The 594-nt window shown below is 43.1% G+C and overlaps 1 protein-coding gene across 2 annotated transcripts in view; it reads right to left on the bottom strand.

Annotated features, from left to right (window-relative positions):
- Window positions 1-594, bottom strand: part of LOC113207113 (spermine oxidase-like) — an 8865-nt gene that overhangs the window by 1945 nt on the left and 6326 nt on the right. The window lies entirely within an intron of this gene.

Genomic DNA, 594 nt, shown 5'->3' with positions numbered 1-594 from the left:
TCTAGCTAAGGTGGTTATCAACTGGGCTAATAGTTAGCTGTGCACCTAAATCAAGTTAGCGACACAGTGAAGAGAGTTATCAGAATAAATTAGCATGGCAGCTAATCATTCTTACAATTTAGGTTTGGGCTGGAATTTCGGGTTTCGTTAGCTCTCGCTGATGAACCGCCACGCCCGTTAAACCATACACTGGCTCCAGGAGTGACATTCGTGTGAGCTTCCGCCCCTGGGACGGCTGCCTTCCAGGTGGCTAAGTCTGCGATTTTTGTACAAGCAGTCACAAAGTGACCGTGTTAGCGAGACAGAAAGTCTGAGCACCCTCTGCTAATTAATGAGCTATACAGCTTTACTCCTTACCCACGACAGCTAATGTCCATTAGCAGAGACAGCTAATTCAATGCTGCTAACTTTTTTAGCTGAATGGCTATCATTTTAGCTGTCCATATATAGCTACTGGAATTAGCCGTGCAGCTAAGTTTTATCTGCACAGCTATTTTTTTTTCTCCGTGCAGGGTTAGTGTGTCGATAAGTATCTAAAGGATAACCTTTTTAAAGTAGTTTGTCCATTTCTTAAGATGAATTTGCATCAGGTCT

This window comes from Frankliniella occidentalis, unplaced genomic scaffold (assembly GCF_000697945.3).
Source record: "Frankliniella occidentalis isolate FOCC.00 unplaced genomic scaffold, Focc_3.1 Scaffold317, whole genome shotgun sequence".
NCBI classification, from domain to species: Eukaryota; Metazoa; Arthropoda; class Insecta; order Thysanoptera; family Thripidae; genus Frankliniella; species Frankliniella occidentalis.
Note: the sequence above shows the minus strand (reverse complement) of the source record. Positions and strands in the feature narration are given on the sequence as shown.